General features: G+C 45.6%; 2 long non-coding RNA genes across 3 annotated transcripts; one reads left to right on the plus strand and one right to left on the minus strand.

Annotated features, from left to right (window-relative positions):
• Positions 1 to 216: 216 nt before the first annotated feature.
• Positions 217 to 4,425, minus strand: LOC109738670 (uncharacterized). Of its 2 annotated transcripts, none has more exons than XR_012204459.1 (6): positions 3,901 to 4,425; positions 2,370 to 3,088; positions 1,862 to 1,961; positions 1,103 to 1,257; positions 795 to 878; positions 217 to 515 (listed from the first exon to the last, which is right to left on the minus strand). It is a non-coding gene; the product is annotated as an uncharacterized lncRNA (long non-coding RNA). The 2 variants fall into 2 exon arrangements; XR_002226854.4 differs by having other exon boundaries at positions 217 to 641.
• A 163-nt stretch (positions 4,426 to 4,588) lies between these two features.
• On the plus strand, positions 4,589 to 7,981 carry LOC141042304 (uncharacterized). The gene is made up of 8 exons (XR_012204460.1): positions 4,589 to 4,916; positions 5,310 to 5,379; positions 5,471 to 6,091; positions 6,178 to 6,429; positions 6,509 to 6,729; positions 6,809 to 7,227; positions 7,303 to 7,467; positions 7,557 to 7,981. It is a non-coding gene; the product is annotated as an uncharacterized lncRNA (long non-coding RNA).
• The last annotated feature ends 3,201 nt before the right edge of the window (positions 7,982 to 11,182 follow it).

The following is an 11,182-nucleotide window of genomic DNA, read 5'->3' on the forward strand; positions in this document are numbered from 1 at the left end:
GCATTCCTACCGGTAAATTGCAGAAAAGGACACTAAACTGATCCCAAAGTACGAGAAACAGATAGAGGAGCTAACCAGCCAATGCACCATGAAGTCTGTGGTCTTTAGTAAGTACTCCCTCCGTAAACTAATATAAGAATGTTTAGATTACTACTTTAGTGATCTAAACGCTCTTATATTAGTTTACAGAGGGAGTAGAATCTATCAATCAGGAACTTGTCAGGCTTAAGATGGAGCTTCACCAAAAGCTTGTGCAAAGTGATAATTTTGGTAAGTACAAACTAATGCATTAAGCATCGTCCTGTCCTAGTTTTTTATATATAGGTATAATTGTTCTAATATATAACATAATAACTTGCACAACAAGTTCTTGACAAATGAACAGACCAACTAAGAAAAGTTTCACAAAACTATGAAAATGACAAGAAACTAGGGCTGCTGCTATCAAACATGGTCCACACTGACGATGATATAAATATGAAGATTGTTCGCCCAGAGAAATCTCATATGTGAACCTAAATATAATAGACATGTTATTCAAGAAAAGAAACACAAAACTTTACACATTCAAGTGAATACCGGCTCAGACTCCAAAGCCAGAATCGTGTTTGCTCTTTTTTAATGTTCACGGCTGAGTTGTCCTAATATGTTAAAAGTAAAATTTAGAACATTACAATTTTCTTATGAACTAAAGTAAAATCCATGCATGAAAACATAAAGATACTTTACTAAGCGAACACTTACATTTCCTCAAAACAAGGAGAGTGGCACATAGTGTGCAAAATAACACATACCTTTCTACTGGTCGTCACCTTAGCACATATGCCTCTTCAGTAAGCAATGAACTTTTTCCAATAGATTTGAGAGAATCAAAATGCCTAGATGAGAACCAAGAAATCAATTAAGTTATGAGACAAATAATATCGACAATCAGGGCAAGCCAAAAATTGGAGCATAGCTAAACCAGGCAGCTATGCATATTTAACGATTGGTAGGCCTAACTTTTAGGTGCATCATTGCATTCAGATATTGTATTGATATAATCCCACTTCCTATCCATCCACCAGCCCAAGGAATAAATGCAACATGCCAAATGCAATACCAGTTTTCTTGGTCTGAACTTGCTGTATGCTGTAATGCATTCCCTTAAAAATAGTTTAAAGCAGATTACATCCAGGCTTCATGTACCCGTGCCCCGCTCCTTCCACTACCAATCGGTACAGCTTCGCTTTCGTACGGACACAAGAAGCCTCGGTCCTATAAATTAAAACATCAGGTCATAACTGTCTGCATGGTTCTTTGCTACATCACGTTCATCAGAGCAGGATATATACGTCGCTTCACAAAGTTACCTTTTCATAAATTAAAAACAGGATACTTCAGACACAATAATGCATACTGTATTGAAAACTCGTGTGCAAAAAAAAGGCATGTAGCTAGCAAAGAAGAGAAAAAATCATTACCCCAAAAAACAGACAAGTGGCGCTTCAAACATTACAATAGCGAAGTATCCACTTTCTTTAACAGAGATTTATAAAACTTGCGAGATATACTCAGCCAGATCTGTTACTATATCATCTGAACTCTCAAAAATCTTCATTTCAGTATTCAGTTTTGGTTAATAAGGCAGCTATTTTCCTATCCATTGTTTGCTCTGGCCTAGAACTATCATTCTTGCTACACCAAATAATCCTACAACAAAAGCACCAATATATTACCAACAAGAATGCCCGAAGTGACCCAACTCATGGACAGAACATTAGAATTTAAGAGAACTTCAACATAGTGATAACATCTAGTAATACATCTCTAGTAGTAGTTATAGATGTCACACATCAAATGCGAAAATTATTCAGCAAACCTCTGCAGCTTGGTTCTCCGCCATGTGCTGGTCCAGGCTAAGTGCCAGCAGCGTCTCCAGCTGCATCAGAGGTGGACCATCTCCCCATCGACCATCTCCGCTGCCAAAATGTTGTTGTAAATTCAGATAAAGAAAATCAGTGCAAGGAGAGAAACTTAGATCATACTGGGTTTATTTCATCCCCAAAAGCTTATGATGTTGTTCACAATATGTATGCTCAGATATAGTAACAAAGCTGAATAATTTTAGCCCTTAAGCCCTAATAAATGCAGCAAAAGATTCACTATTTTTTTAATGCATAGGAATCCAAAAAAAAAATCTCAACAAACAAAAAATAGTAAATGTGTAACTGCTTCAAGGTGGAAACTATGAATGCCATTATCGTGTTGTAACCTCTAAAATGACTTTGGATCTCCCTGAAGCTCGGTTTCTCAGTTACACGAGCCTGATCAAGCTAGTTGTGCACTAAGAAAATGTATAAAACAAACAAAAGTGCAAAGGTACATACAAACATGTAGGCGGTATAAAGAGAAAATGAAGGCACCGCTTTGGGGACATTGAAACGATGAACAATAGCACCAAAGCATCACCCTTGTAAATCACTGACACTACAAAGCACTCTGTACCAGAAAAAAAGGCATAACCAGTGGTTAAAAGTAGAAGAGTTATAGGCTAAAATCAGTAGCAAACCTTTAGGAATTAACATGGAAACTTATAAAATATAATCTGTAGCTCATACTGGGATTAACAAATATGGACATTTTAACTCGTCAAGAAAGTGAGATGGTAGAATCATACCTACCTACGTTTTTTCCATGATAGCACAACAGTACCAGCAAGATATATCATGATATATGTTCAAACACCAAACATAATGACTGGTTGCAATCACACAAAATACCTCTCATATGCAAAGGATCCATGGATGAGTGACAAAAAGATCTTAATTCAAATGACATTAGAAACCGAATATCTAGAGTGATAAAAATGCTAGCAATAAAAAGGATAAAAGAGCATGTGACTACTGTCAAGGTTCCATGTCACTTAAATCAAACTATGACATGGTTACATCCACTGATTTGCAAGAAAGCCTTCGCAAGAAGATGGTTAGAATCTCATGTCTTGGATCTGTCACCCATAGCTCCTCCTATAGCTATTTCTGCACATCCATTGCAAGTCTTGGTTCTGTCCACCATAGCTCTTCCTTCAGCTAGTTCACCACATCAACTGCACAAGGCCAACAAGAGAGCTTCCATCAAGACAGAACACAAGCATATCATGTTAATTATCTTGGATTATAATACTGCCACAAGAAATCAAAAAAAGAAGAAGGTGAGATTAGCCTTTGTTGGTGCAAAAGTGAATCACCTTGGGCGTAGTTTGTGGGAGACACGGCCATCAGCCGCAGAAGGGATGGATGATGCCACAATAGATGCCCCGGTATTGAGGAATAATTCTATCTATTACAGATGTAACGACAGTACCAAGACTCGTACTACTATTGCAGAATAACAGAGAGTTGTAGGCTAGATAAAATGCCGCAGCAGTAACTCGTTTTCTTGATACTAAGGGCAGATATAGAACAACATTAGAATCTTTTAGCAAGCATAGGGAATATCCATGACAATATATAACTTGAAATAATAGAAGTATAGCTCTTTCAAACAAAAAATTTCTAGCCGCTTTCCTAAAATACTATCTTTTCAGTGTTGGTTAGGCCATCAAATAAATCACTACTTCAAGTTCCATTGATCAAACAAATATTAACACAACACCAATGCATTAGCTCATATATATTTTCAGCAAACACAAATCGAGCAAGGCAATGAAAAGAAACCCAACCAGAGAACCTAGAGTTCCCTACAGGAGAAAATACAACATGAAACACATGACGAATCAGCTCATAGACAGTTCATCAAACAGGACAGGGGCAAGGTAATGAAGAAAAATCTCAGCCTGGGCAAGGTCAATGACGTTGTTCTGCTACTGCTAGTAGAGTAGCAGTGGGGAGATGATGAAAAGAGGGAGAAAGAGCTCACATGTTCCGCCGTTTTCTACCTGCAGCAACTTCAGGATCCCCTCCACCCGACGTCCTTGTGGCGGCTCAGGCACAGCAACGAGCCCCGTGCTACTTCTCTAGAGGAGGAGAGAGTCCGCCAAGGAGGAAGGGACGATGCATGGCTGGAGGTTGGCTAGAAGAGAGCCGCCTTGGACCTGGGCGACGGAGGAAGGAGGCGTCGGTGCAGCATCAGGGCCGCGCAGGTCACCGCCGCCCAGACCGTGCACCACCGCCTGCTGGTCCTCCAGATCGTGCCCGGCCGCGGGGCGGCCAGATCGGCACGCCGTCGCCACGGGCAAAGAAGACCGGAGACGGCGGGGCATAGCGTACCCAGTGCCATGGAGACGCGGGCAGAGCAGGGCGAGCTGAGTCGTGGGCGGAGCAGAGCGGATTGAGTCGCACGCGGCGGCGGCGGCGTTTTTGGGGGAGAGGAGAGGAAGAAGGCTGCGTATGAAGGAAGGGAAAAGGAATAGATTCTGGTATGAGCCCCGATCTCCTTTTCCCACCCAATCGCTAAACGCAGTTTTTTTGTCGTACCTCCGATGACGTGGACATCATCAGGATGCGCCCTTTGCGGGCAAATTTGACAATTTTGACCTCGAGACGAAATCATTTCACAGAATGAATTGTCCGTGAAACTAATTTACTCCCCTGGCCTTTTTGTGCAGCGCCCGCCACGCCGGCGCCACACCCAACGGTGCAGCGCCTAGCTCGGGGGCGTTGCACTCCAGTCCACCGTGGCAGCCCTGGGCCCCGGACCCAGCAGTGCGGCGAGGTAGGCGTCACACATGTAATGTGCAGCGCCTAGCCCATAGGCGCTGCACTGTGACTTAGATGCCAGCCGCCCGCTCCCCCTCCCCCCACCCCACCCATTCGTTCCAGGAGTTACAAAACAGCGCCGGCGGCTTCCTCCTCTCCCCCTCTCAATCCCCTCTCCCAAATCCTTCAGATCCGACGATTTGGTCTGTGCATTTCTTCACCAATCCATCCTAGAAGGTACTCTCCTCCGATCCCCTTCTTTCTATCCATACAAAATATGGTATTTTGAAGATTTGGGGAATCCTTGTTTGATTTGATTAGATTTGAATCTTGCATGTATTAGAATTTTGCATGTATTACAACCCTTGTTTGTTTGATTTGTGGAACCCTAGTTTATTTTATTTTATTGAAAATATATGGTTGGATACATAGATTGACATGTTATTTCTATGGAAAAGTTATTTGTATGAAGTAGGCCTAGTTTAGTTTATTTGTACTGAAATTATACTCGTATTGAGAAAAATGCTTTGGATACATATGCTTTGAATCTTGCATGTAGTAGGCGTACTTTAGTTTTTTTGAATTGAAAAGATAATCGTGTTGACAAGAATGCTTTGTTGAAATTGTTAGGATGGTTTGGCTTCTCGATGATCATTGGGACAAACAACACCGGTCGTACGCTATGTCGGTGGAGCAGCGGGTAATACTGAAAGTGGCCGGTGTTATGAATTTTGTATTTTTTTTCAAACACAAATGCCCCATATGTAATGTTATGATTTGTTTGTTTGTAGGAGCTTGCACCTCTGAAGCTTCGGTCTCACGGGGTCACCCTTGGATGGATGCGCTATGATGAGCGGTACACACCGTATGTAAGGGAGGCAGGACTTCTCCCTTTCATTCAGTTGGTCCGCCGGTCGACGCCACCCAACAATGCTGCAGCACTCACCGCGCTTATTGATCATTGAAGGCCGGAGACACACACTTTCCATCTTCGGACCGGGGAGATGACCGTGACGCTCCAGGATATTGCTATGATCACCGGTCTTCCTATCGATGGCAATCCTTTATGTATGAACACCGATTCTAATGGGTGGCACGCGCAGATGCATGCCCTTATCGGTATGGTTCCTCCGGAGCCTCGGGAACCAGAAGCAGAAGATAAGAAGAAGGAAAGAGTCGCAGCGGGCGCTACTTTCACGTGGATATCATCGAACTTCAGTACTTGCCCTGAGGATGCTAATGAGGACATGGTGAAGACATATGCTCGTTTATACATGTGGTACGTGATATCCAAGACTATGTTTGCTGATGGCACAGGCAAGAGTGCTCCATGGATGTGGCTGAAGGCGTTGACCGTCTTTGATAGCAAATGGAGTTGGGGTTCGGCGACACTGGCTTACTTGTATCGATAGGTATGAAGTTGTTTCCTTTTCACTTCGTTGATACATTATCAATGCGCTCTTGCGGCAAATTTGACCATGTTCTCTTTTATGTGCAGTTGGACGAAGCCTGTTGTAGGCACACTGGAGGTATTGGTGGTTGTCTGCTCGCACTTTCCATATGGAGCTGGGAGCGTTTGCCGGTTGGACGACCGAAGACCGTGAAGTACGAGGATTGGGACAACAAAGACGACCCACTACGGCTCCCCACTTGGGCTTACAAGTGGGATGTGTTAAATGAGACGACAGATGATCCCTCGGTAATGTACAAGTTGTACAAGAGCGAGCTGGACGCGATCACGCCTGAGCAGGTGAACCGACATTGCATAAGTGATTATCATGCTTGTATCGTAACTCGATATCAATTTTGCATTCAATCCCATTTTGCAGGTGGAATGGGAGCCGTATGGAAAATGAGAGAGTTTTGGTAACCCTATGGAGTTCAGGCTGAATCCGATGTGCACTAGGGATAGGGATCTCTGGCATATGCGGTGCCCACTGATATGCAACTGGGCGGTTGAGCTTCACCTGCCACATCGGGTGTTCCGCCAGTTTGGTTTGTTCCAGCCACACCCGCCGGAGTGGGAGGACACGGACAAGTTGCTACACGCGTAAGATATAATTAACCTTGAGCACTTAGCAGCTTCTCGACGGTTTTGATGATGCTAATATTCTGTTTCTAACTTGCAGGTTGGATAGGAAAAAGCAGCAGAAGATCAAGGATTGGGCCAAGCATCACAGCAAGTATGTCGTGCAGTTCGCTCTTAGTGTGGAGCAAGCAAGGGCTGGAAAACAAGCCCAGCTTCGTGAGCACTGCCCGATCGCGTTCAACAACTATCTCACATGGTTTCTTGCAAGTACCCGCGTGGAGGTATGCAAGCCGGCGTATGCTGAGAAGATTCTGGAAGAACCCACCGTTTTTTATGAGGTAGCCCAGCACCAGTACAACGCATTAGTCAGGAAAGGCAACTCAGTGATCCCTTCAGCTCCAATGATGAACTTTGTGGTTAGCCCTTTTTGCTTTTTCATTCGCACTATTCACATCTATTCTAAAAACAACCCCGGCTGGCAAAAGCGATGGGGAAGGTGCACTTCGAGCATTCATTAAGGTTCACATCTCCTTCAAACTAGCACTTAACATTTGTTGCTACGTTCCATGTCTCATTCACTTGTACATGTTGCAGCGCCAGGGCCAAAAGTTAAGGCGGCTATCAAACCTTTTCGGTTGTCGTGACCCCGAGTATGTATCACCAGAACGGTCTAGGTCGGCGACACCATCAGATCCCGCTTCGGGGCAGGGCCATGGTGAACCTTTCGAGGATGAGGATGTGGGTGTGGTCACCCAAGAGGTATGGCATGACGATATATATCCATTTGTTGATGCATTGCTAACTATATCCTCACACACGGTCTTTCCATATCTTCTGTTGATGCATAGGTTGCTGATGATATGACCGTGGGGACGTACCAGGCTCGGTCTGCATACGAGTTGAAGCCTAGGAAGGGAATCAACAAGTACACACCTGAAGACTTCACCCAAAGAGGCCAAAGAGGCAAAAGGACGGTCGGCACCTCGCAGATGGCGGCTTTGGATGACTATGTAGATGACGTGGAGGAACCGGAGCCGGAGCGGGTTCCTCTTCCTAGGAAGGTGAAGAAGATAAGCGTCAAGAGGGGGGAGGAGCCAGCAAGCGCGGAAAGCACTAGTCGTCGTCCTTTATTTATAATGTTGAACTTAGAGTGGAATTTGTTATGTCGTTGAACTTGGAGTGGTCGTAGCTATTAGTAATGTGGAATTTGTTATGTCGTTGAACTTGGAGTGGTCGTAGCTATTAGTAATGTGGAATTTGTTATGTCGTTGAACTTGGAGTGGTGGTAGCTCTATGTTAAACTTGAACTTATTGTGATGGTCCTTTCTAAGAAATGATGTCTTTGGTGAACCCTTTTTGAAGCTTAATGTTTATTATACGAAATGTTGAACTGTGGCTAAAAATGACCCAGTATGAATGACAAAAAAACACTAAGTGTTTATGCAGCGCCTAGCTCGGAGGCGCCACACTCTACAGTGTAGCGCCTTGAGGCTAGGCGTTGCACTGTATAGTGTGGCGCCTACTAGCTAGGCGCTGCACAAACACTTAGCGAAATTCTTGCCCCAAACTGGAGGCCTACCTTCTGTTGCTCTCTGGATAGCTACAGACCTGTGCAGCGCCTAGCCAAGAGGCGCCACACTATACAGTGCAACGCCTAGCTGCAAGGCGCTGCACTGTAGAGTGTGGCGCCTCCGAGCTAGGCACTGCACATGTCTGTAGCTATTCAGAGAGCAACAGAAGGTAGGCCTCCAGTTTGGGGCAAAAATTTCGCTAAGTGTTTGTGCAGCGCCTAGCTCGGAGGCGCCACACTATACAGTGCAACGCCTAGCTGCAAGGCGCTGCACTATAGAGTGTGGCACCTCCAAGCTAGGCGCTGCACAAGTCTATAGCTATCCAGAGAGCAACAAAAGGTAAGCCTCCAGTTTGGGGCAAAAATTTCGCTAAGTGTTTGTGCAGCGCCTAGCCAAGAGGCGCCACACTATACAGGGCAACGCCTAGCTGCAAGGCGCTGCACTGTAGAGTGTGGCGCCTCCAGGCTAGGCGCTGCACAGGTCTGTAACTTGCCATACCTTCTGTTGCTCTCTTGATAGCTACAGACATGTGCAGCGCCTAGCCGGAAGGTGCCACACTCTACAGTGCAACGCCCAGCCTCTGGGCGCTGCACTGTACAGTGTGGCGCCTCCTGGCTAGGCGCCACACATCTCTGTAACTTGCCATACCTTCTATGGCTCTCTAGATAGCTACAGACTTCTGCGGCGCCTAGCCTGGAGGCGCCACACTCTACGGTGCAACGCCTAGCGTCTGGGCGCTGCACTGTACAGTGTGGCGCCTCCTGGCTAGGCGCCCCACATCTCTGTAACTTGCCATACCTTCTGTTGCTCTCTGGATAGCTACAGACATGTGCAGCGCCTAGCTTGGAGGCGCCACACTGTAGATTGCAGCGCCCAGATGCTAGGCGTTGCACTTGGACTTTGTGAATTTTTTTAGCATATGCAAACATAGTAAGTAGATGTGAAGTAGGATTGATACATAGCAAGCAAACAACTGTGAAAAGAACATATGCACGAAGTACTTCACGACACATAGTAGTTCATAACACATAGTACTTCACGACACATAGTAGTTCTTACAACCAAATAGAGGAGGAGACATAGTAATTCACGACACATAGTAGTTCTTACAACCAAATCGAGGAGGAGCATTGTAGTTCATGGCACATAGTAGTTCACAACCAAATCGAAGAGGATGACATAGCTCTATTGCGTAGAGCAAGGCCCCTTTCCCTTCTTCTTCTTCCTCTCTTCTTCCTCCTCCTCCTCCCTTTTTCTTATGAGGTGAGCCTCCTTAACTACCCTCTCCATGAATATCTGATTGTCCCTCTCTTCTTTTTCAGCTGCAATTGCCCAAAGCTTCATGGTTCTTTCTTCAAAATCATGTTGACGCTTCTTCTGTGCCTCCTCACATTTCCTCACCAACGCTTGCTCCCTAGCGCGCATCGCATTTGCCGCTCTCTGTTTTCGCTTCCTCTCCTTCTCAAGCTCCTCTTCCTTCTTCTTCTTTAGCTTGGCTGCATCCTCCTCTCTAAGCTTCTTCGCAGCCTTCTCCCACCATCCCGCCATCTCATCTTCGCCATCCTCCTTCATCGTTGGTTTGTTGGGTTGGGAAGCCGCCATACCTACAATGAGTGAAACATAATGGTTAGTAAGGACAATAAGAACAAATGGAAGCACATATGAAAAAGAAGAACATATGGAAAAACAAGAACATATGATACATTATAGTTAGTGAGGAACATACGGAAACGGTCCATCTAGGTATCCAAACATTCCTCTATAACGAACTTGCCCTTGTCCATCACCACGGCCAAGTCCACCACCAAGGCCAAGACCATCACCAAGGCCGAGACCATCACCACGGCCATTACCACCACGACGAGCTCTACCACCACCACCACGAGCTCTACCACCACCACGGCCTCTTGTAAGTCCAAGTTGCCGACCTCTTTGTTGCCTAGATCCTCTTTGGCGAACACTTGGTTGGCTTGGCACTTGTTGGCTACCACTTGGTTGCCTTGGCACTTGTTGGCTACCACTAGGTTGGCTACCACTTGGTTGGCTTGACACTTGTTGGCTACCACTAGGTTGGCTACCACTAGGTTGGCTACCACTTGGTTGGCTCCCTTGTGTAGCTCCTTGTTGGCTTGTGCTTGCATCATTTTTCTTGGACCTTTTCCTTGGTTTCATACATTTTCTTTTGTTGTGGCCATGACCTTTGCACTCCCCACAACGGGAGCTCTCACGAGGCTCTTGGAATTGGTCGTTGCCCACTTCGCGGCGGCCACCATGGCCCCATCCGCCCATGTCGCCTCTAAGACGCTTTGTCTTACGTCTACCCCGTTTAACAACCTTCAACTCCGGATCCGGCCATAGTTGAACTCCATGATACTCCGGCCATTGTGATTGGTCAAAGTATGGGTGAAAGCGGGGAGCCCATGTTTTCTTGACCATCATGATTGAGAACTCCGACTCCCTCACGGTGCGTGGGTGATTGATGTCCACATTCCTAACACGACCGGCGGTATACAAGTGTGAGCATGGGAGATGAAGCAACAATGGCCTCCCGCAAGTGCAATCACATTGTGTTAACGACACCTTGAAAGCCCGACCTCCATGTTGCCGGCCATCGTTTGTGGTTCCTCCTGGCTCTTTCACTTCGTACTTCCACTCTTCGTTGTCATATAATATAGCTTCTTGTGAGTCCGCCTTCCGTGATTGAAATACCAACCATTCATCAACTTTGGGTGGGAACTTGTACTTGTACTTCCGTGGGTTCTCACCCGCTATCTGTGCATCGGTTTCCATCGAGTACTTTACAAAGTACGCATTCATCTTGTCAAATGTGTATTGAACTATTGTCGTCACGGGTAATCCACGTGCACCTTTGAGCACCCTATTGAAGCATTCGGCCATGTTGC

Source organism: Aegilops tauschii, chromosome 3, assembly GCF_002575655.3.
Source record: "Aegilops tauschii subsp. strangulata cultivar AL8/78 chromosome 3, Aet v6.0, whole genome shotgun sequence".
Taxonomy (NCBI): Eukaryota; Viridiplantae; Streptophyta; class Magnoliopsida; order Poales; family Poaceae; genus Aegilops; species Aegilops tauschii.